Genomic DNA, 25398 nt, shown 5'->3' on the forward strand with positions numbered 1-25398 from the left:
ATTCTGTATTTGCATTCTTGGCTTTCATCCCAATTAGTTTTTACTAAAGAGTGATAATTAGGGAGATAAGATTTTGACCTACCTTGTGAACAATAGAAATACTTACCACCCATTTTTTCCACCTGTTAAATCTGTTATTAACACTCTGTGCTTTCAAAAAGAAAATCCCACACAACTGGGATTTCTACTTAATGAAAGAGGCAATCCAATGTCAAAATAAAAACAATTTTAAAGCACCTTTCATGAGCTCCAAAGAACAGTGGCCACAAGAAGTGCTAAGGTTTATTTAATGTCTGATGACTGAGTTCAAGGACATCTATTAGGCTAAATTAGATTTATAAATTCTTACATCATCTCAAATTCCTTAGGACAGTAGCAGTAAACTAAAATTTTATTTTTATCTTCTAATTTATTGTGTTTTTTGCATAGTTAATGTTTTCCAATGGCTTAAAAGTCTGAGAGTAAATGAGTTCATAGTAAAAAATTTCCTTCCCATATCCCTGTCTTTCTAACTCTTTTTCCTCTGCCTCCTGTCCCCAAGAAAATGGTTGTCAGTTACTGATGTGTCTTGTCAGTTTCTTTTATTCATACAGAAGCTAAAATAAGCATGCATTATTCTTTCACTTTTTAAAAAATGTAATGTATTTGGCTGAACGACAATAATATATATTAGCAATTCCTTTATGGATGTTTGGCGAATTGCTAGTCTTTTGGTATTACAAATAATGCCGCAAAAAATAATATTGTACCTCAATAATTACATACTGTGGGATAAATTCCCAGAACTAGAATTGCTTGGTTAGAGCATTTAAGTATTTGAATGTTGATGGAGATTGTCAAATTGCCTTCTCTAGAGGTTGTTGCTAACTTGCAGCCCCAACAGGCATACATAAGGCTGTTGATTTCCTTTCAACCTTACCAACAGAGCTTGTTTATCAACCTTTAGGAGTTTGTCAGTATGACAAATAAAAAAAATAATATACTAGTGAATTTTTAACTTGTATTTTTATTAAGAGTGAAGTGTAATATATATTTAAGTGATCTTTCTTTTTCTATAAAGATCCTTTCTCCCTTATTTTATTGATCTTTTTATTATTTATTTCTGGAGACTCTCTGTATATTAGAAAATATATAGAAATATTTTATATGATATGAAGTGAAAAATGTGTTTCAGAATTATATCATTAGTTTTTTTTGACTCTGTGGACCAACATCCCTCTACACTCCCCCTTTTTTATGATTGGGGGTGGTGTTATTTCTTATATAATTGATTGAATTTATCTAGTTTAATGTATCTGTTTTCCTTTATTGCTTTTGAATTTTTTAGTCACAGTATAGGGTTTCTCTACTCCAAGATTATAAAGGAATTCTCCTGTTTGTTTTCTTCTGGAACGTCTGTATTATTTTTAATATCACTTAAATATTTGATTCATTTGGACTTGTAATAAGTTTGTTTTTCTTCACATGGCTTATTTATTGAATGGGCTACATTTTTCCTATCAAAGTGAGATACCACCTTTATTATATTCTCAATTACTCTGTATGTGGAGTCAGTTTTACACTTTTTCATTCTGTGTCATTGGTCACTATTTCTATGACAGTATTCCCTGATACTGAGGCTCTATAACATCTAGAATTCCTATCTTTTATATCTGAAAGTGCTGAACCATTTTCCTATTTACAAGTTTTTCTGGGTATCCTTTTTTTTCTTTTTTTTAAAAATTTTTTATTGGTGGTTGTTCAAAACATTACAAATTTCTTGACATATCATATTCCACACTTTGATTCAAGTGGGTTATGAACTCCCACCTTCACCCCATACACAGATTGCAGAATCACATCAGTTACACATCCATTGATTTACATATTGCCATACTAGTGTCTGTTGTGCTCCGCTGCCTTTCCCATCCTCCACCCTCCCCCCTCCCCACCTCTCCCCTCCCCTCCCCTCCTCTCTCTCTACCCCCTCCACTGTATAACCCTGAGGGTCTCCTTCCATTACCGTGCAATTTCCCTTCTCTCTCCCTTTCCCTCCCACCTCTCATCCCTGTTAAATGTTAATCTTCTTCTCCTGTTCTTCGTCCCTACTCTGTTCTTAGTTACTTTCCTTATATCAAAGAAGACATTTGGCATTTGTTTTTTAGGGATTGGCTAGCTTCACTTAGCATAATCTGCTCTAATGCCATCCATTTCCCTGTAAATTCTATGATTTTGTCATTTTTTAATGCAGAGTAATACTCCATTGTGTATAAATGCCACATTTTTTTTATCCATTCGTCTATTGAAGGGCATCTAGGTTGGTTCCACAGTCTTGCTATTGTGAACTGTGCTGCTATGAACATCGATGTAGCAGTGTCCCTGTAGCATGCTCTTTTTAGGTCTTTAGGGAATAGACCAAGAAGGGGAATAGCTGGGTCAAATGGTGGCTCCATTCCCAGCTTTCCAAGAAATCTCCATACTGCTTTCCAAATTGGCTGCACCAATCTGCAGTCCCACCAGCAATGTACAAGTGTACCCTTTTCCCCACATCCTCGCCAGCACTTGTTGTTGTTTGACTTCATAATGGCTGCCAATCTTACTGGAGTGAGATGGTATCTTAGGGTGGTTTTGATTTGCATTTCTCTGACAGCTAGAGATGGTGAGCATTTTTTCATGTACTCGTTGATTGACTGTATGTCCTCCTCTGAGAAGTGTCTGTTCAGGTCCTTGGCCCATTTGTTGATTGGGTTGTTTGTTCTCTTATTGTTTAATTTTTTGAGTTCTTTGTATACTCTGGATATTAGGGCTCTATCTGAAGTGTGAGGAGTAAAGATTTGTTCCCAGGGTGTAGGCTCCCTATTTACCTCTCTTATTGTTTCTTTTGCTGAGAAAAAACTTTTTAGTTTGAGTAAGTCCCATTTGTTGATTCTAGTTATTAACTTTTGTGCTATGGGTGTCCTATTGAGGAATTTGGAGCCCGACCCCACCGAATGTAGATCGTAGCCAACTTTTTCTTCTATCAGACGGCGTGTCTCTGATTTGATATCAAGCTCCTTGATCCATTTTGAATTAACTTTTGTGCATGGCGAGAGAAAGGGATTCAGTTTCATTTTGTTGCATATGGATTTCCAGTTTTCCCAGCACCATTTGTTGAAGATGCTATCCTTCCTCCATTGCATGCTTTTAGCCCCTTTATCAAATATAAGGTAGTTGTAGTTTTGTGGATTGGTTTCTGTGTCCTCTCATTGGTCCACCCGCCTGTTTTGGTACCAGTACCATGCTGTTTTTGTTACTATTGCTCTGTAGTATAGTTTGAAGTCTGGTATCGCTATACCGCCTGATTCACACTTCCTGCTTAGCATTGTTTTTGCTATTCTGGGTCTTTTGTTTTTCCATATGAATTTCATGATTGCTTTCTCTATTTCTACAAGAAATGCCGTTGGGATTTTGATTGGCATTGCATTAAACCTATAGAGAACTTTTGGTAATATCGCCATTTTGATGATGTTAGTTCTGCCTATCCATGAACAGGGTATATTTTTCCATCTTCTAAGGTCTTCTTCTATTTTTCTCTTTAGGGTTCTGTAGTTTTCATTGTATAAGTCTTTTACCTCTTTTGTTAGGTTGATTCCAAAGTATTTTATTTTTTTTGAAGATATTGTGAATGGAGTGGTTGTCCTCATTTCCATTTCAGAGGATTTGTCGCTGATATACAGAAATGCCTTTGATTTATGCGTGTTGATTTTATAACCTGCCACTTTGCTGAATTCATTTATTAGCTCTAATAGTTTCTTTGTAGAGCCTTTTGGGTCTGCTAGGTATAGAATCATATCATCTGCAAATAGTGATAATTTAAGTTCTTCTTTTCCTATTTTTATGCCTTTAATTTCTTTCATCTGTCTAATTGCTCTGGCCAGTGTTTCGAGAACTATGTTGAACAGAAGTGGAGAGAGAGGGCATCCCTGTCTTGTTCCAGATTTTAGAGGGAATGCCTTCAGTTTTTCTCCATTCAGAATGATGCTAGCCTGAGGCTTAGCATAGATTGCTTTTACAATATTGAGGTATGTTCCTGTTATCCCTAGTTTTTCTAGAGTTTTGAACATAAAGGGATGCTGTACTTTGTCGAATGCTTTTTCCGCGTCTATCGAGATGATCATATGGTTCTTATTTTTAAGTCTATTGATGTGGTGAATAACATTTATTGATTTCCGTATATTGAACCAGCCTTGCATCCCAGGGATGAATCCTACTTGATCATGGTGCACAATTTTTTTGATATGTTTTTGTATCCGATTCACCAGAATTTTATTGAGGATTTTTGCATCTAGGTTCATTAGAGAAATTGGTCTGTAGTTTTCTTTCTTTGAAGTGTCTTTGTCTGGTTTAGGTATCAGGGTGATGTTGGCCTCGTAGAATGAATTTGGAAGTTCTCCCTCTTTTTCTATTTCCTGAAGTAGCTTGAAAAGTATTGGTATTAGTTCTTCTTTAAAGGTTTTGTAAAATTCTGCTGTATACCCATCCGGTCCTGGGCTTTTCTTAGTTGGTAGTCTTTTGATGGTTTCTTCTATTTCCTCAATTGATATTGGTCTGTTTAGGTTTTCTATATCCTCCTGACTCAATCTGGGCAGATCATATGACTTAAGAAATTTATCGATGCCTTCACTATCTTCTAATTTATTAGAGTATAAGGATTCAAAATAGTTTTTGATTATCTTCTGTATTTCTGAAGTGTCTGTTGTGATATTGCCTTTTTCATCCCGTATGCTAGTAATTTGAGTTCTCTCTCTTCTTCTCTTCGCTAGCATCGCTAAGGGTCTGTCGATTTTGTTGATTTTTTCAAAGAACCAACTTTTAGTTTTGTCAATTTTTTCAATTGTTTCTTTTGTTTAGATTTCATTAATTTCAGCTGTGATTTTAATTATTTCTTGCCTTCTACTTCTTTTGCTGTTGTTTTGCTCTCTCCTTTTTCAAGGATTTTGAGATGAAGTATGAGATCATTTATTTGTTGGTTTTTTCTTTTTTTAAGGAATGAATTCCAAGCAATGAATTTTCCTCTTAGAACTGCTTTCAATGTGTCCCATAGATTCCGATATGTTGTGTCTGTGTTTTCATTAATCTCTAAGAATTTTTTAATTTCCTCCTTGATGTCTTCTATAACCCATTGATCATTCAGTAACCTATTGTTCATTCTCCAAGTGATGTATGCTTTTTCCTTCCTTCTTTTATCGTTGATTTTCAGTTTCATTCCATTATGATCAGATAAGATGCATGGTATTATCTCTACTCCTTTATATTGTCTAAGAGTTGCCCTGTGACATAATATATGATCTATTTTTGAGAAGGATCCATGTGCTGCTGAGAAAAAAGTATAACTGCTTGATGTTGGGTGGTATACTCTATATATGTCAATTAAGTCTAGGTTATTAATTGTGTTATTGAGTTCTATAGTTTCCTTATTCAACTTTTGTTTGGAAGATCTGTCCAGTGGCGAGAAAGGTGTGTTGAAGTTTCCCATGATTATGGTATGGTTGTCTATTAGACTCTTGAACTTGAGAAGAGTTTGTTTGACGAACATAGCTGCACCATTGTTTGGGGCATAAATATTTATGATTGTTATGTCTTGTTGGTGTATGGTTCCCTTAAGCAGTATGTAGTGTCCCTCTTTTTCCCTTTTGATTAACTTTGGCTTGAAATCTATGTTATTTGATATGAGTATGGATACTCCTGCTTGTTTCCGAAGTCCATATGAGTGATATGATTTTTCCCAACCTTTCACCTTCAGCCTATGTATGTCTTTTCCTATCAAATGCATCTCCTGTAGGCAGCATATTGTTGGGTCTTGTTTTGTGATCCATTCTACTAGCCTGTGTCTCTTAATTGGTGAGTTTAAGCCATTAACATTTAGGGTTATTATTGAGATATGGGTTGTTCTTCCAGCCATATTTGTTTATTTCTGTTACTAAACATGGTTTGTTTTCCTCTTTGATTATTTTCCCCCCTTTAGTGTCCTACCTCCCACTGTTGGTTTTCATTGTTATTTTCCATTTCCTCCTCCTGTAATGTTTTGCCGAGGATGTTTTGAAGAGATGGTTTTCTAGCTGCAAATTCTTTTAACTTTTGTTTATCATGGAAGGTTTTAATTTCATCTTCCATCCTGAAGGTTAATTTCGCTGGAAACACAATTCTTGGTTGGAACCCATTTTCTTTCAGTGTTTGAAATATGTTATTCCAGGATCTTCTAGCTTTCAGAGTCTGTGTTGAAAGATCAGCTGTTATCCTTATTGGCTTACCCCTAAATGTAATCTGCTTCCTTTCTCTTGTAGCTTTTAAAATTCTCTCCTTATTCTGTATGTTGGGCATCTTCATTATAATGTGTCTAGGTGTGGATATCTTATGATTTTGCACATTCGGCATCCTGTAGGCTTCTAGGATTTGGGATTCTGTCTCATTCTTCAAGTCTGGGAAGTTTTCTCGTATTATTTCATTGAATAGACTGCTCATTCCTTTGGTTTGGAGCTCTGTACCTTCCTGTATCCCAATGACTCTTAAGTTTGGTCTCTTAATGTTATCCCATATTTCTTGCATGTTCTGCTCATGGTTTCTTAACAGTCTTGCTGAGCTGTCTATGTTCTTTTCCAGTTGAAATACTTTGTCTTCATTGTCTGATGATCTATCTTCTAAGTGTTCTACTCTGCTGGTAGTATTCTCCATTGAGTTTTTAAGTTGGTTTATTGCTTCCTGCATTTCTAGGATTTCTGTTTGTTTGTTTTTTATAACCTCTATCTCCCTGTATAGTTGATCCTTTGCTTCCTGGATTTGTTTGCGTAATTCATTGTCGAAGTGATCTTTCATTGTCTGATTTTGCTGTCTAATGTCTTCCTTGATACTCCAGATCATCTGAAGCATGTATATCCTGAATTCTTTATCTGACATTCCATCTGCTGCAGCTGTTACCTCTTCTAAAGTTGCCTTGACCTGCATTGCTTGTGGTCCTTTCTTTCCTTGTCTTTTCATACTGCTTGCGTATCTTTCCTGCAGGCGCGGGCGGCGGCTCTGCTCTCTCCTTATTCCAATTGGGGTGTCGTGGCTACCACGCCGGCAGGTCACTGGGCCTGTTCTGGGTGCTGGCGGCGGCTCTGTTCTGCCCCTACTCCAATTGGGGTGACGAGTGTACCACGCCGGCAGGCTCCTGGGCCTGATCCGCCGGTCTGTCGCAGGTCTGCCTACCTTGGAGGCGCGGGCGGCAGATCTGCCCTGCCCCTCCTACCACGCCTGCGGACCCCTGGGCCTGATCTGCAGGTTGGTCACAGGTCTGCTCACCCTGCGGGTATGGGTGGCGGTTCCGCTCCGCCCCCACTCCAATTGGGGTTACGTGGCCACCACACCGGCAGGGCCTGATCCGGGCGTGGGAAAAGGATCTGCTCTGCCCCTACTCCAGTTGGGGTGACGTGTGTACCACACTGGCAGGCCACTGGGCCTGACCCGCCAGTCTGTGACAGGTCTGTTTACCTTGCAAGTGCGGGCGGCGGCTCTGCCCTGCCCCTCCTACCACGCCCATGTACCACTGGGTCGCGGGTCTTCCCACCTTGCGGGTGAGGGTGGCGGCTCCGCTCCGCCCCCTCTCCAATTGGGGTCACGCGGTCACCACGCTGGCGAGCCGCTGCGCCTGCTCCGGGTGCTGGCGGCGGCCCGGCTCCTCCCCTCTGGCTCGACGACAAATTGAGGAGACTCGGGTGTCTGTGCCTCACCCCCCCTACCAGGAGACCAACTGTTTCTGTCCCCGCTGGTATTGATGAAGTTCTCTCCTCCGCCGCTTTCTGATGACATCAGATCTCTGCCATGTTGGTATCCTATGCGAATGGCAGCATTTTGTTCCCCTTGCCGGGCAACCAAAGCAACGGGTGAGTCCTGACCGGCCCTCAGCAGGACCCGGACCGAGAAGCAGTTTCCGTGGGCTCCTAGCCCTGGGCCAGGGCAGTTCCGGGAGCCGGAACTCGGCCGCTCCATGCTCGGTGTAAGCTCCGATAAGAGTAGGCTCCAAGAAGCAGTCTCCGCGGGCTCAGTTCCGGGAGCCGGAATTCGGCCGCTTAGTGCTTGATGTATGCTCTGATTGGAGCAGGGTCCAAGAAGCAGCCTCCGCAGGCTCCCCAGCCCTGGGCCAGGGCGGTTCCGGGAGCCGGAACTCGGCCGCTCCGCGCTCGGTGTTCGCTCCGATAAGATCAGGTTCTAAGAAGCCCCCAGGCACTGAACCCTAGCAATCTGTCTGCAAGCCGCAGGCGAATGGCAGCCTGAAATTACCTGTTCTATGGCTGAATGAGCTGCGGTCAGTCGAAAACAGGAATGGTGACGTCAGCTTTCCAGCATGGTGGCTGCTGGCCTCCTCTGTGGTCTGACCGGTGTGGAGAACCGAGATGGACCACTTCCTTCCCCTGTCTCAAACCCAGAATTCAGCCCTGAGTACGGTGCTTGCACGGCTGGCAGAAACTGCAGCGCTGTATCCCTGCGTCGCTATCTCCTCGTTTCCCAGTGCGCGCTGGAGACTCTAGCCGAGGGGCGATTTGCTGAATAAGCAGTGTTACCCTCCGTGCGACAAACCTCTCACGTTTGAGTCCCCGTAGCCGATCCTCGTGCGATGGAAATCCTTCCTCCAGGTTCCGGAGCACCCCACTATTGCTGGAAATTCCTAACAAGATAGCCTTTACCGTCCTGACTTGTCATACTCCCACACAGTGAAGCAGCACACGGGGGCAATGCACTCCCCTCGCCGCCATCTTCCTCTTATCTGGGTATCCTTTTTAAAAAATATTTTTTTCTTTATTAACTTCCAGTTTGACTTGTTTTATTCAACAGTTGTTTGTTTTTTTAGAATTGCTTTACATTTTTAAGTTAAAGCAAAATACTTGTTTTATGGTGTTGAAATTTGTTTTAAAAATCATAATATTTTCCATTTGCGCAAGCATTTTTTTAGAATATTACCCAATGGTGTTTTAATCATAATGTAAGACTTGTACATTTCTTATTGACTTTATTCCTTGGTGTTTTATATTTGTTGCCACTACTGTTAGTGATTTCTGTGTTGATTTCTGAGCTGTTAAGTTACTGAGGTCTTTTATCAGTAAAAAGTTTTTATAAAAGCAACTTTAATGAAGTTGTTTTTCAGCTAATTATTTTGTATTTTTCAGTATATAATCATATGTTCTGTAATATATGATTTTTAAATTTTCCTTTTTCCAATTTTGTATACTTGTGATCTATTATTCCAATTTTGTATGGCTCTAAGTGATTGCTTGTTTCATGGCCATGTGCTGTACCTAGAGATCAGCTTTAAATATCAGTGACAATGGTCATCTTTCTCTTATTTCTGACTTAGGAGAATGTTCTCAATACTTTGTCATAAGGCATGATGATGGCTTTTAGTCAGAGTTGGATATGTTTATATGATTAGGAAACATTCTTCTATAGAGTAATAAAGTTGCAGCTGGCCATGTGAACACCTCCTAAGATGTGCACTTCTCAGCCCACCTGGGAGTGTGGCCTTGTGATTGATACGTGCCCATGTTCTTGCCAGTGTAATGAAAGTGACGTATGCCATGTCCCCACATCTTTTCTTTTCCCCTCTTGCTGGCAGGAAACCAAAAGCAGCCTCAACCATGCAGATGACAAGGCCTCATGGATGGAAAAGCCACACTTAAGGAACCTGGACCCTAGAAACACTTCATGGGACAGACTCTCCCCCTGTAGCACTGACTCTAGATCATCACTTAAGACAGGAAAACAAACACATTTGTGTTTTAAGGCATTTTATTGTTGGTTCTCTTGTGATATCACTTAGCCCTTTATTACACAGGATCCACATGGAGTCCTGTTTTATTGAGTGATTTTTTTTCTTTGCCTCTGTGGAGATGATCATGTGCCGTGTCTCCCTAGATATAGTAATATAAATCATATTAATGGTTGTACAGCTTCTGACCACCCTTGCTTTTCCTGGAATAAATCACACTTGATATGATGAACTAGTCTTTAAAATGCTTCTGGAAATATCCTATTGGTATTCATACCTAAGATATGTCTTTTTTCAGTATAATATTTTATTATGTTTCTATTAGTACATTAAAATTATATATAATAGTGGGGCTCACTGTGACATATTCACAGGTGCACATCACCAATAGCAAATTGGTGGAGTAACCACTTCATTTGCCAGTCCTTTTCCTTTTCCTTTTCCTCTCCTTCTTTCCCTGGCCCTTTTCCTTGACCCCACTGTTCTTCCTTCTATTTTTTAAAATTGGTGATTATAATTATATATAGAAGTGGGATTCATTGTGATGTACTTGCACATACAAATGCCATAATTTGGTGGTTTTCATTCACAAGTACCTTCCCTTTCCACCCACTCTTCCCTCTTTCCTCCCCCATCCAATCCTCCTCTTCTCTCTACTGTTCTCTCTTTTCATGATCTTCCTTTATTGTTCCTTTTTATTGTTTCCTCTCTGGCTTCACTGATGAGAGAAAATATTGAACTTTGACCCTTGACTTTTCAAGTCTGGTTTATTTCAGCATGATTTTTCTCTATTTCCATCTACTTACCAGCAAATGACATAATTTCCTTCTTCTTTATGGCTGAGTAGAATTCCATTATGAGTATACATACCACGTTTCCTTTTTATTGGATATCCATTCCTGGTGTTGATGGACACCTAGGCTGGTTATGGAACTTAGCTATTGTGGATTATTTTATTTGTTTTATTCTTTGCAGTCTTCATCAGGTTCTGAATTCAGTGCTATTGTTTCTTTCTAGAGATAATAAAAGTTTTTCTTCATATTTTTCTAAATTCTGGAATTATTTTAAACATTAGAATTTACTGTTCTTTAAAAGAGTAAGAGAATTCCTAAATTCCCTAGGCCTGGGATTTTGTAGTATTAATAATTGGCACATTTCTCAAATTCACCAGTTGAAATCAGGCTGTTTAGATAGATTATCTATGGCCTCTAAGACTAATTTTGGTAAATTACATTTCCTAGAAAATTGTGTATATTAACCAGATTGATTTTTTTTTTATGGAGTTGAGTAAAATAGGACCCATTTTGTTTATTTTTATCTGTTTTCATGGTTCTTCATTTTTTTTTAATTTTTGTGTTTGTGTTTTATTCCTGTTTTCTTTAATAGGTTTGCTGTGCTTACATGTGGATTTTTTTTTTGAAAACACGATTTAAGGAAACTCTCAAATTTATTAATGCCCGATTTCTTTATTTTAATTTTTTAAATTTTTATTTTTTGAAAATTAAATGCAATGAGTTTTCCTTTGAGAAGTGCTTTAGCTACATCTAATGAATCCAGGTATAATTTTTTTTCCATTCATATTATTTTTGTGTAAGTTCAAAAATATCAAACTGTAGATCTTTACAGGGGAAGTGGTTTTAAAATTCCCACAAGACATATTTTCCAGCTTCATTAATTTCTAAAATTAGTGTATTATATTCAGAGTAAGTTTTTGTGACCTTTCTAGAATTTGAATGTTTCTGACAGTTTCTTCATATTTTTATACATATTCCATAAATCCACAAATATGGATTGTTGAAAGATATTTTCTCTATTTCTAATATAAAGTATTTGCACTATATCAAGCATAGAAAAGAGAATTAGTCTCCTGTAACTTGAATGTTTTTGTCTCTTATTTACTATAGTTTCACATTTATGAATGTTTTACTATGTTATAATTATTTATAATAGTGGAATTTTTATTGTGAATTACACTATGTCGAGTTACACACTGTTGATTTTTGCATCATTTTGGGCTTGAATTCTACTTTCATAATGAAGATTAAGACCATCAACTTACATATTTTTCCCATTTTACTGGTATTTTATTAGCTACATTTTAATTATTATAAACCATTTTGTACTTTTAAATATTGTTGATCCAGGTTTCACTTTCTGATTCAATTTGAATATTTTTTACCAAGTTAAACATATTGACATTGATATAGTATATATATTCTGAGTGAGTAATTTGTTACATTTTTTTTGTTTTATGTTTCTTAGTAGTATTTCATTATTTTGTTTCCTTCAAGTATGTACTTCTTTTGATAGTTGATGGTTTCACATTTATTCTAGGAGTTATCTTTATAATTGTGCTTTTATATTATATCCTTAGACGTCTTTTCCTTTAGCATGTCAATTTTCTACTCAGGTCTGTGATAAACACAAATACCTTTGTTGTCTTCTTTTTTCATTCTTTCTTTCTGCGGTTCAATGATAGCCAATAAAATGGGATTTGTTGTTTACTTCTAACTGCTTTATTGATGCTATTTGAATTTCAGGCATTATAATATGGCAATCATTACATTTTTCAACCTTCTAATTTCTTTTCCCTTCCTTCCCTATTTTATTAATCATATCATTTCTGTGTCTTAGAACTTGAAATATTCATATTCCTTTTTTAGTCATCCCAATCCTCAAATCTTTCTTCTCACTGTTTTCCACAGTCATATTTATTTGACTGAAATTTATCTATTAATGTCTTCAAGAAAATTTAATTTTTGTATGTAAAAGTTGTCTTGCTTTTATTCTCTCTTTTCCCATTTAAAGTATTTCTTTATTACAGAGATCCCCAGAGCCTTTAATATACAAATATATATTAAGAATCTCTGAGAGGAAAATACAATAGGAGAATACCCCATGTTTATTTGAGCAAGGAACACATTTTTGAAGTATCCACTAATCAAACTGTGTTCTGTAATGTGGAAGTGTGTTCCGCAGAATACTATCAGGAAACCATTGCCCTTATTCTTAAAGGGCAACTTGCCTTTTACTTTCTTTTCTTGAGTATCATATGGTTATTGCTATATATTTTATGACCTTAAATATAACTATAGAGAAATATGAATTTGCACTTTATAAATAACTTTCTAATTTTGCATGGCTGCCTTAAGGATCCCTTACCATTTACAGTCTAGTTCATTACTAGGCCTCTGTCTCTGGGTTAGTTTTTCTGGCTCACAGGGTACCTTTCAAACACAGTAAGTTGTATTTCAAGAATTTATTTGTTTATTTATTTTTGGTACCAGGGATTGAACCCAGGGGTGCTTAACCACCAAACCACATCCCAACTCTTTTGTTTTTTACTTTGAGATAGAGTCTCACTAAGTTGCTTAGGGCCTCACTAAATTACTGAAGCTGGCTTTGAACTCATGATCTTCCTGCCTCAGCCTCCAGAACAGCTAGGATTTCAGGAGTGTGCAGCCACACCCACCTGAATTTTTTTTTAAATTATATCTTCAAATTTTCTTTCTGTCTTGTCTTTCTTTTTTTTTATTTTTTTTTATTGGTTGTTCAAAACATTACAAAGCTCATGACATATCATCTTCCATACATTTGATTCAAGTGGGTTATGAACTCCCATTTTTTACCCCAAATACAAGTTGCAGAATCACATCGGTTACTCATCCACATTTTTACATAATACCATATTAATGACTGTTATATTCTGCTACCTTTCCTATCCCCTACTATCCCCCCTCCCCTTCCCTCTCATCTTCCCTCTCTACCCCATCTGCTGTTGTTTAATTCTCTCCCTTTTTTTTCCCCCTTTCCCCTCACAAACTCTTATATGCAATTTTGTGTAACAATGAGGGTCTCCTTCCATTTCCATAGTTTCCCTTCTCTCTCCCTTTCTCTCCCCCCACTCGTCTCTGTTTAATGTTAATCTTTCTTTTTAGACAGTCAGTCTTGTTTGTTTTTTGTGGGGGAGGGGCTGCCATAACAAAATATCCTAACTGGGTGGCTATAGACAATAGAATTTTTTTTTCTGGGGGTTTGTGAAATACAAGCTCAGGGTGCTTGCAGATTCTGTGTGTGTGGTTCAACATGTAAAAGAGGCACATGGTAGAAGAGGCACATGGTAGAAGAGGCAAGGACACTCTCTAGGGTCTCTTTTATAAGGACATTTACCGTCACCCAAAGACCTCGACTCTAAAATGACACACTGGAGATTAGAATTTAATGTATGAATCTTAGGGGACACAGACACACTCCAGATATGTTCATTGTATCTACTTTGCCTGTCTATATCTGCCATCAAATCTCTAATTCTCTTCATCTTTCTCCCCCCATTTAATTTTGTTCTCCTTTTTAAAATTTAATAGTCCTTATGTCTCTTATTCCATTTTCCTAATGTTTGTGTACTCTGAGTTAATTTTCATTTTTATCAACATTTCTGTGCTTTTTCTCTGCTGTTTCTTTGTGCCTGACAGCTTGTATTTGAGCACTTCCTGTTGATTTCCTATTTCTTCTTCATGTTCTACATTTCTAAAGGAAGTTGTCCATTTATTTTTAAAAATGAGTGGCAAATGTTTTTATTTTAATTTTTATCTGTTCTGTAGTTGAAGAAATTCGTGTGCTTTTTCTATTGGTAAGTTTTACTGTTCTTTTTCTATCATTTTGCTTCTAGTAACCTTGAGTCAGTACTGTGCCATGCCATTTAATAATACAGATCATCCATTACTTAAGATGGTTCGATGTATGGTTTTTCACTTTAGAGTGGTGTGAAAGCACTATGCATTCAGTCGAAACCATACTTTGAATTTGAATATTAATCTCTTCCCAGGCTAGTGATTTGCTGTATGATGCTGGGCAGCAGCAGTGAGCATAGCACCCAATCAACCATGCAATAATGAGGATAAACACAGTGTACTGTGTTGCTTAGCTATAATGATTGGTCAGTTATTGATGCATTTTCAACTTATAATATTGGTGACTTATATTGGATTTAGCAGGATGTCTCTCATTGCAAGTAGAGGAACATCTGTCCCCAATATTGAAAACATTAGATCTTCCTGCCTTAGCTAAATTAGCAAGAGTGTTTATATGTTGAAAAAATTCAGGCAGCCTCACAAACTTTACACCTTAAATGCTTTCTTATTGGTTCCACAGAGGCAGAATTCTTGCTGCTATTATGGCTCCTTCGTGTTCTATTTTCTTTTTGTACTTATGTGTGTGGTTCTACCTTTCTCCTTGTCTGCTCTTAACTGCATCCAGGAGTCTTCAGCACCCAGCCTGACTCTGTAGCATACTCCTCATTTCTACTTATGGTGGGATGTTGGGGTAATGGTATCTTCTCTTACTGAGGGTGAGTTCTTTTCCATGCTGTTGTATTTTTGCTGATATTTTCTGAGAACTTTCATTGTTAACCTATTTAAACTTACTGTTCACTTTACTTTTTCTTAACTTTCTTCTGCCAGAGATCTCTGTTCTATTGACAGAGCAGTCTTGTTTCAGAAAATATAGTTTTGGCTTTTCAGGGTACCACACACATTGAGAAGATGTTTTTTCTTTGCTAATATCTGCAGATAATCTGCCATTGAAGAGCCAACTCTTTTATTTTTTTAAATAACTCATTTGTAAGATTTCTTTCCAGGCTCAATTGCTTTGATGAACCTATACATGTTTGTGAAGTGTGCAGATTATATTCTTACCAAGTTTGCTGAAATTGTAGTTTAATTTTTTTTTCTCTCATTTTAGCCGGTTGCTTTTGTATGTATAGGAAGTGGAAGATTCTGTCTTTTGATGCCACATTCACCTAGATGATGAAGACAGAGATTTTTATATGATATTTTTCCTCCTCCTCTTTCCTCTTCTCCCCTTCCTCCTTCACACTGATGGCCATGTATGGAGTTGAAAATGAGGTATACATTGTTGCTTATAAAAGTAGCCAGGGTTTAGAATGGTAGGATGGAAAAGCATTTTTATTCCTTTCCCCACTTTTCTCATTGGATCCTATTGATTATTTCTCATATTCAGCTTTTTTTCTGAATTGCTGGTCTGTTTTGTAACTGTGTGATTCTATAATGCTTGAATTTAGAGTTTTGTATGAGAAAAGTGGTCCTTGCTGTGCCATGGTTATGACTAAGCAAGCGTATCCTTTACCACAGTTAGAGAATAAGAAAAAAAAAACGTTTTGGATCCTGAGATAAATTGTATCTTCATGTATATCTGGCTACCTGTCTATTCACTTTACTTAGCACTCTTCTACCAAATTAAAGAAGCCCTGCCATCTTGCTTACAAAGTGCTAACTCTCTAGGAAACAATCCTTTCCCTGTTTTACAAAACTAACATTTGTGGATATGCAGTGACCCTTGCAGATATAAACAAATGAGGAAACTGCTGGTTAGACCCTGGAAAGACCAATTGTAACCTTGGTAACATTGTGTGTTTCTTCTCTAAATTCCAGCTGTGTTAATTTATCAAGGATCATTGCAAACATTAAAGTTTTTTAAATAAAAAATAAACTTATTTTCATGTTTTTGTATTTCTGCACTTTCTTTTTACAAATGACATTTCATTTATGATAAAGTTTTTGCTATATTTATATAAGGATGAATTATTTACTCTGAAGCCTAGTGCTAGTGATCATGATAAAGTCTTGAATTGCAGATATTTGTTATCTTTATGAAACAGACATTATTACTTTATGTATATATGTGACTATATGACCAATATGATCTGCAACATATACCCTGAGAAATATAAGTTATATCCTGTGTATGATATATCAAAGTGCATAAATGCATTCTACTGCCATGGATAACTAATTAAAACAAATAAAAAATGAATACAAAAGATTAAAGACCTATGGAATATTAGGCATGAAAATGTAATATTAGAAACTGGAATAATATTAGGTATAGAAAGAAGGTGAGGCCTCTTAGACACAAAGGCACATATGTATACAGCTCTAGACCATAGATTGATGAAGAAGAAGAAGGAGGAGGAGGAGGAGGAGGAGGAGGAGGAGGAGGAGGAGGAGGAGGAGGAGGAGGAGGAGGAGGAGGAGGAGGAGGAGGAGAAGGAGGAGGAGGAGGAGGAGGAGGAGGAGGAGGAGGAGGAAGAAGAAGAAGAAGAAGAAGAAAGAAGGAAGAAGAAGAAGAAGAAGAAAGAAGAAGAAGAAGAAGAAGAAGAAGAGCCAATGTAATTATGATAAATGATTTGTGATTAGGTTAAGAGAAAGTCTGGCTATTCAATTCAGAGTTCACTTGGTCATTTAGACTATTAAATTCTTTGTAAAAGCACAGAGCACCTTCCTAACAGAGGTGTGGGTAATGATAAGCTTCTATAAATCTGTGAAACAATTTCAGCATAATTGAATCAAGGAAGTAATTAAAGTGTATAATAGCCTTCCATTTAAATTTGTTCTTAACAGTGCAATTTCTTATTTCTTAACTTTTGTGTTATGAATTTAATTATTTTTGTCAAGATTTTAAAAAAGTCATTATCGTAACCAGGTGGCACCTAAATTGCTTTTAGGGAAGGAACAGAGTCTGGGGGAAATCCTGATGGGTGATGTAAAATGAAAGGTTAGAATATGCGGGTTGTAGTCCTGGCAACAGGTTAAATTGTTCTCATGAGAAAATGGGAAGTATTTATTTTGAACTACTATAATGAAAGGGCCTGGAAGGTTGAGATGAGTTTTATTGAGCTATAATCAATATTCAACATAAACCATATATAATTTGCTGAGTTTCCCCCCCAACACCCCCAAAAAGCTGGGATACCATCATATTAACAAATAGACATAACCAGCAGCTCCACGTTTCCTTGTTTACAGTTGCTTTTTTAAATTTTATTAATAATAAGAGATTTTAACATGAAGTCTAACCTCCTAATAATTAAGTGCACAACACTGTATTGTTAACCAGGTACTATATTGTCTAGCAGATATCTTGATCATCTTTTATAACCATAACTTTACACACATTGAGCAACAACTTCTCATTCTCTCTCCCCATTCCCTGGCAACTACCTTCCTATTTTCTGCTTCCCTAAGTTGCAATATTTGATTATTTTTTTAAAGAATGTCACTGTGTTTATTTAAGGTATATATCATGATGTTATGGGATACATATAGGTAGACAGGTTACCATTGTGAAGCAAATTAACGTGTCCATTGCCTCATAGTTATCCTTTCTTTCTTTTCTGAAGCAAGAGTAGCTAAACTCTACTCATTTAGCATGAAATCCACAACAACACAATTTTATTACCTTTAGTCCTCATGTTGTGCAGTAGATCTCTAGACATGTTCTTCCTGCTTGTTTGCTACTTTGTATCTCCACTGGCTTACCTCTCTGCATACCTCTTCCCCGCCCCTGGTAGGTGAGGTTTGATTCTACATATAAGGGAGATTATTCAATATTTCTCTTCCTATGGCTTATTTCATTTGGCACGATGTCCCTGAAATTCATCTGTGTTTTGGCCAATGACAACATCTTTTTTTTTTTTTAAGAAACGAATAACATCTCCTATGTATATGTATATGCACATATATGTGCCACAGTTTCTTTATTCATTTTTCAGTTGATGACACCCAGATTGTTTTCATATCTTAGCTTGTGAATAATGCTGTAATGACTCTGGGAATGAAGATACGATACAGAGAGGTGATTTTATTTCTTTTGGGTATATGCCCAGAAGAGGGATTTATGGGCCCCATAGTAACTCTATTTTCAAACTTCTGTAGTGTTTTTCATAATGACTATACCAATCTACATACCTACCAACAGTTTACAGTGTACAGGTGTTCCCTATTCTCCACATGCTTGCAAAATTTCTTCTTTTCTTTCTTTTTTTTTTTTTTTTTTTTTTTGTGGTACCAGAGATTGAACTCAGGACTGCTTTACCAAGGATCCACATCCCCAGCTCTTTATTTAATTTTTTTTTTTAATTTTGAGACAGGGTCTTGCTAGGTTGCTAAGGCTGGCCTTGGACTAGCAATCCTCCTGCTTCAGACTTTGAAGCCACTGGGATTACAGGTGTGTAGCACTGTGCTGGCTTATTCTTTGCTTTTTGATAATAGCCAACCTAACAGGTGTGACATGGTTCCTCATAGGGTTTGATTTGCAAGTTTTCCTGATAATGAGGATCTCAAAGGATAGGAAAGTTTTGTCATTTTATGTAAATATAGATTCAGTATCACAAATATTTAGAATTTTAAATCAAATATATAGTTTAACAGTGATTTTAGTTTTTTAAGAAAATCTATATAATTTGTTTTTCTGAAAGCTAATAGAAGTCTTGTGGTGACATGCCATCATTAGCCTGAATAAAATTTACATGTATCCTTTTAATCATATTTTCATAACCTTTCAATCACATAATTTCATAATAGGGGAAGAGTCTGTGGTATGTCTCTGTTTTCAGGAGAGATTGTCTTCTGGGCAACAATCCTCTTGAATTTTTGTTGTTGTTATTTGCTTCTTTATATTTGGTTTGCTTTTTAGTGAACTTTTAACTTTTTCTTCTATTTCCTTTTTAGCAGCAGAATGCTAACCAAGTTATGGTCACACATCACATGTTAATTGTCTACATTGCTTTCCTTTTCCTTCTATCTTTATCAATCAGTTGAGGCAAAACATGGTCTTTTCCCTTTAGAAGTGCAACTCTATGTTATAGAGCTAGTATGTCCTTAATAGCAATTATCTTATTTCTAAGATTCCCACAGTTGATTTGTCACATTGCCTCAGTATCTTTCAAACATTCTTTATTAGAGGGGGAAGAGATATAAATAATTAGATTTACTCTATAAATTTTTCTCCATTTAGAAACTGATTTTATTAACCAGTACTTAACCTTAATAACATATATTACCATTTATTTAAATATGTCTGTGTCCCTCAGCTATAGCTTATTCTCTGTATATTTTATGGAAGTTGAGTTTTATTAAGATATTTAGGAGAAAGAAAGAAAGGAAGGAAGGAAGGAAGGAAGGAAGGAAGGAAGGATAACTGAGGAGATGGACATGTAACTACTGTGAAAAGAAATTACATTAATAATCTTTAGAATGATGTCTTAAATGACACTTTCAACAGTAACACTGTCAGGTGAAGATCTTATATCAAACAAGATTGATTCTATCAGTTAAAATAAGACATAAGTGACTTACATGTTCAGAAAATGTTAGCGCTAGAACGTGGAGTTCAGTCTGTTTCATTGATTATAGAAAGTAAAGTTTAGACATATGAGAATGCTTGCGTAAGGTAATACTGATAGTTTGTGGCTGAGATAGTAATAAAACAACTGTCTTTTCCTTTTTCCCCCTTTCTTGTTCTGTCATTTGAAGTTAAAGGGAAAAGGTAAAGGAGAATCAGTGTTGGTGATAGACAAGATGGCATTAACATAGAGACCTGGGAGGGAAGATAAAGTTTATAGGGAGTCATTTAGGAGGGGCACTTGAAGGTGAGAGTCAACCATCCAATGCTGTTTACAAAGAACCTATAGCTTTATATTTATTCCCCTAAAAGAAGTGATTTATAATCTTTGAAAATTTAAAACAGTTAATTTCATGTTTACTGAGGCCTTTTTCTGGTCATTTAAAAGTCCTTCCTAAGTGCTACAACATAACAAGAAAAAGAGGGTGTCATTTTGTTATTATTCATGTTGATAATATAACAAGAAAAAGAAGGTGTCATTTTGTTATTATCCATGTTGATAATATATTTATGAGAATTTTTGAGATACCTGTGAATACCTCAAATTGTTTAAAAAAAACATGGTTGGGAATTTGAGAATTACCTTACTGGAAACAGATTTCCATGGTTACTTGCTTTATGCTGTGATTGATAGTTGATAGTATTATGCAAGATGTGTGTGGATGTAGACATTTCTATATTCTAACTTGCTTAAAGTTTTAGATCTTTTTCCATCAGCCAGAAACATAAAAAAAATCTTCAGTGTTTTAAAAACAAGATTGTTTACCTTCTTTTATCTAATGGATAATATACTGCATAGAATCATTTTGTGTGTGAGAGAGGGAGATACTCAGCAAATTAAACTGGTTCTGCAAGGTAACTGATAGTTCTACATTTCTTGTCTGAAGTTGTTTGACTTTCTTTTATCATTTAGTATCAAAAAAGCAACATGTAGATTATGAATGAAAATTCTATTTTCCTGACCTTCCCTTGGTACTTGTTTCAAGTAATGAATGCAACTAGATGGGGTGTTCTATATGTTGGATGGAATATGGTTTCATTTGATTTAGGCATGCTTCTTACATGAAATCCTTTAATGCGCTTGTTCACTTGCCATCACCCAGAGCAGTTGAAGACCTAAGCTGCTTTGTACTTTACAGCAGAAAACATTCAGTCCCACAAATACTGTGCACTCTCAGGTCAATCCAGAACATTTGCTGGAGGATTTGTGCATCATCCCCAACTCTCCTTTATACGTAATAAAGACTTTCTACACAGTCACTTGATTGTTTTTATCTCTTGATACTCACAAATAATGCCAGTGGAGAAACAAACCTAAGAAATACCCAACTGGAAACTTTTATATAGAGAGATATAAAATTTCAAGTATAAACCTTTCCTGTTGAGGCAATTGGCTTTCAAAATGCTCTGGGATGGGTGTTCCTTATCAACAAAAGGAGAGTTGGTGAGAAACAGAAAAAGAAAAAAAAATAATAATTTAATAAAAAATAAAGTTTAATAAAATTTTCTACATTGGGATTGTGTGTGTGTGTGTGTGTGTGTGTGTGTGTGTATGAATTGTATTTGTTTTATTATAGGTTTATGATACATCCAGTGGTAAGTTTAGAAAATTCTGGTTGTTAGGGTAAAAAATACTGTGCATATGGTGTAATTTGGATATTTCAATTAATGGTATTCAATGACCTAGGTTAATGCATAATTATCCTAAGAAAGTGACCACGTATGTGAATGTGATTTCTCCTTCAAGTAGTTTTAGACATATTTTTCTTTTTATATTCTTTTTGGTTAGGTCTTTTCTTCTCAGAGAAGTAACGATGTTTTCAGTGTCTTAAAAATAATTGTTCTTCTTTATTCAAATGGTCTTCTGCTGAAAAAAATCATTTTAAGTAGAGGAATACTCAGAAAAGTAAACTAAGAAGGGAACTGCCAGTTCTGTATTTCTTGTCTGAAATTGTGTCTCCATATGTTTTCTTTTATCATTTAGAAACTTCATGCCCATAAAGAAGTTCTCAAGTTTGAGATGTGGAAAAGAAATAATTAAGTCCTGAAGATAAGTGTAAGAGACAGTGGTGTCTTGTTGGCAGATTCTTATGTCTTAGAATTCCCTAATATGGAACTTTGAAAGTACAAAATCACTGCAGTCACTTTTTAGAAAGATTCTATTTTAGAGTGTTCTCACTACTTTTTTTTTTTTTTACCTTTTTAAGCTAAATGAGGGTTTCTTTTAAGTAAGTGTTAATATAAAGAGATATTTGCTTTCTGGGGCATCAACACCTGAAGTCCTGCATGAATGCCTACCAAGATTAGAAGAAATGGAAATTTATTGGCAAATACCATCATAGGACATGTGTGCAAATTTCCATTTTCTGTATTTATCATTTCTAAGTATGTATAAATTTTTGTTGTTAGTTAGCTCCTGATTTTTGGTGGGATTTCTTAGAAGAAAGAAGGTCCTAATATAGGTGTGGCTTTTCTTACATCCTGTGCAAAATTGTATGTTGTGGTGAGGGTGAACTATGAATTATGGAAAAGCCATCTGAAACATCTGTGTTTTTGTGTCAGAGCATTAGAAAAAAAGGGCTTTTTAAACAATAACAAAAAATATGTTTAATAAAAGACCATAACTTCCAGTTTGTTCCTTCTGGATTTTACTTTAAGACTTTGATCATACCTCTGTTAGAGTATTATCAAATTGCATTTTAATGGTATAACTCTTTCCATATTAGATATTTTAACTAGCTTCAAATACACCATGTTTAATTTTCCATTCCTAGTGATTGGCAGAGTGCCCAACACATAGTAGGTACACAGTATAAATATTTGAGTAAATATGTATGATTAACTGACAACTTCTTGCAAAATTTTTAAAGAAAGAAAGAAAGATGTACTGTAAAAATGGTATTGGCCCAGATTCAAAAAGTGAAGGCAGAGATGAAGGAAGGAGTGATGTGGAGCTTATGGAAGAGAGATATAGCAATGACAGCTGGTTATGCTTCTTTTCTCACCACTCTTGTTTAGCCTGTGCTTGCTTGACAATTTGTAAATAAAATTATCCCTTTAACAAAGTATTGCATAGGAGTAAAGGAATCCTTTATGGAAAAAGAGAGGCAATACCTGGGGCTAATCTTTGTGGGCAAATATGTTTATTTTGATGGATGGAGCTGAGATGCAGAACTGATAGAGGGAAGCCAGGGGTTTTCTCTGCTCTACCAAATCACATATGACTAGAAATTGCAACCAGACAGCAATCTGTGAAGCAAGTGATAGGAGCTCTACAGTCTGCTGCCTGCTGTGGATGTCTGGCACCCAAGAGTACCAGATTTGGTGTAAGTGGGGCTTCTGTTTAGGAAATTGTGCCAATTTTTTTCTTGAAAAGAGGATTCTGGCTTGTTTCTGCATTCTTGTATGGGATTAAAAAAACCCTCATAATTACAAGTTTATTTGTTATATCAAGAGTATTTTATCTGTTATCTTTTTCTTAAGAACATCATAATCCTGTGTGTGTGCATTTGCTGCTGCTTTTGATACAGTGAACTCATGTTGATACTTCTCATTGTGCTAGCTAGCTTTTAGATATAAGGCTAATTCTTTATACATGCATTTAGGTAATTAAATATTGGGTAGTTAAATATTTCTATAAAATATTTTTAAAGAATTATTATCTTTTAAACTGTTTTCATGTTTGAGCATTTTGCCTCTTATCAAATTATTCTGTTTCTTTGACCTTCTTCTTCTGATAAAGTTCATATCTTTTTTCCAAGGAAAAAGAAAGATATAAAAGCTGTATTCACCTTTCTTCACCCTTCTTTATTTTTGCTTGAATGTTGAAGCTGAAGCACTGAATTTTCTATCTCTTTTCTTTTTCTTACTTTTAATACAACCCATGAGGCTATTTGTTCTGCCTGGGCATATCTGAACCATTTGTATCAATTCCCTATCTCAGCCTTTTTTGTGTCTATTGTCTAACATTCTGATTTTTCAGAAATCTCTTTATGTTAATTAAAAACTATTTCCTATTAATGAACTTCTTTATACACAGTTGCCCAAGTCACTGGTCCAGGAGTTGAACTAGATTACCATTTACTCTTCTTCTATTTATGAGGAGGCATCAAATCATTTTTTTTTTGTTGTTGTTGTTACTGAGGATTAGATCAGGGGCACTCAACCACTAAGTAACATCCCTAACCCTATTTTATATTTCACTGCTTTTCTTAGCACCTCACTAAATTGCTGAGGCTGGCTTTGAACTTATGATGCTCCTGCCTCAGCATCTCAAGATGCTGGAATTATAGGCTTGTACCACCACACCTGGCTATATCAAATCTTAATAAATATTTCTTGCTGTATCCTCATCTCTCTAACCAGGATTCCACCAACATGAATTCACAGTTGTACTCTCTGCAATAGATGCCTAAATTGTCTACCTTCCTTAAGCTTTTGCCCTTTTACCTACCCTTCTAGTCTTCTAAACTTTTCATTTTTCTTAATGTCAAACCTGATTAGTCATTATCATGTTTAAAATCCTTCACTGGGCTCTCAGAGCTTCATACAAAGCTGTTAATGAACAGGTAGTCTCGTCTCTGGCTACTTCACCAAAATATTGCACTCAGGTCTTAACTGACTAATTTTAGTCCTATAAGTTGTGGTCTGCCACTATGATTTTCCATGCCCATTTATTTTCCCCCAAGACTTCTCTTTACCCCTGCCATAGTTTGGGTAAATGTATCCCTCAAAGGTCTGTGTGTATAAAGATTCCCACCTGTGTCACTGTTGGGAAATAGTAGTATCTATAGGAAGGGGGGCACAGAGGGAGGAAGTTAGGTTATTGGGAGTGTACCCTTGAATGGAATAGTGGGGGGTGACCTTTTCCTCTGTTTCCCAACTGCCCTGAGGTCAACAAATCTCTTCTGCCTGGACTCCCACCTTGATGCACTGTGCTGACACAGGCCCAGAGCAACAAGGCAGTGGCCATGGGATGAATCCTATGAAACCATAAACCCAAACAAATCTTTCCTTCGTTTAATTGATTACCTTAGGTGTTTTGCCACAGTATTGGAAACCTGGATAATTTAATCCCCTTATTCTTCACACAACTAATTTCTTCCTGACTCTTCAGTATTGGGCATCAGTGTTACCTTCTTAATGTCTGATTGGGAAGCCTCTTATCTAATAGGCTTGGGTGCCTCTCCTTTCTAGTTCCTATCATAACTTCACTAATATTGTTAGTTCACTACTTCTCCCTAAATGGCACAGAGTCCCTATCATAGTATGGTTTGCAGATATTTACTGTGAATAAATGGGTAAGTAAATATAAGAAATATTTTAGTGCCATCGATTTCCCTGCAAATTCCATGATTTTGTCATTTTTTAGTGCAGAGTAATACTCCATTGTGTATAAATGCCAGATTTTGCAGGGAAATGGATGGCACTAGAGCAGA

This window comes from Marmota monax, unplaced genomic scaffold (assembly GCF_021218885.2).
Source record: "Marmota monax isolate L192 unplaced genomic scaffold, Marmota_monax_Labrador192_F-V1.1 WCK01_AAM20220418_F8-fsc00117, whole genome shotgun sequence".
Lineage (NCBI taxonomy): Eukaryota > Metazoa > Chordata > Mammalia > Rodentia > Sciuridae > Marmota > Marmota monax.